Genomic DNA, 581 nt, shown 5'->3' with positions numbered 1-581 from the left:
GAGGTTGGTGCAGGACTGGGCGGGCGCCCTGGAGGTTGGTGCAGGACTGGAACTGGGCCGAGACAAGGAGAGCCTCCAGGGCAGATCAGGGAGCTCGGGGAGCCATGGCGGAGCAGGGAGCGCCCGGCGGGCTTGACTGAGGATAGATGGGACTAATAGATGATGATCTGCTGAGGAACCGAGCCAGGCTGATGTAATCGTGCAGGGTCCACCTGGACCCAGCCAGTGGCATCCGTTTAGCGATCCCCTCATCCAAACCACCCCAGAAACAGTCCACAAGAGCCCACCGGTCGAGGGAAGTCTGCTTAGAGCAGGTGAGAAATTCCTGGATGTACTCCTCCAGCGCAAGGCCGTCCTGATAAACTGACCATAATCGCTTGAGGGAATCCATAGAGGTAACTGTTATACTTGGAGAGGATAATGGGCTCTAAGGCCCTCTCGGGGCCAAAACCGGGGACTGGAGCCCTCCCTGGGCTTAACGGGGTATCAAGTGCCCTCCCTGGGCTTAACTGGGGAACAGGAGCCCACACTGGAGCGAGCTCTGGGGCTGGAGCCGACACTGGAGCGAGCTCTGGGACTGG

At 59.9% G+C, this 581-nt stretch overlaps 1 protein-coding gene across 1 annotated transcript in view; it reads right to left on the bottom strand.

Annotated features, from left to right (window-relative positions):
- LOC107748919 (melanophilin-like) overlaps positions 1–581 on the bottom strand; it is a gene marked incomplete at its 3' end in the record, with an annotated part of 13,244 nt that overhangs the window by 8,570 nt on the left and 4,093 nt on the right. The gene's annotated exons all lie outside the window — the stretch shown is intronic.

This window comes from Sinocyclocheilus rhinocerous, unplaced genomic scaffold (genome assembly GCF_001515625.1).
Source record: "Sinocyclocheilus rhinocerous isolate Xijiao unplaced genomic scaffold, SAMN03320098_v1.1 scaffold1371, whole genome shotgun sequence".
Classification (NCBI taxonomy): domain Eukaryota; kingdom Metazoa; phylum Chordata; class Actinopteri; order Cypriniformes; family Cyprinidae; genus Sinocyclocheilus; species Sinocyclocheilus rhinocerous.
The sequence above is the reverse complement of the archived record's forward strand: the minus strand, read 5'-3'. Positions and strand labels throughout refer to the sequence as shown.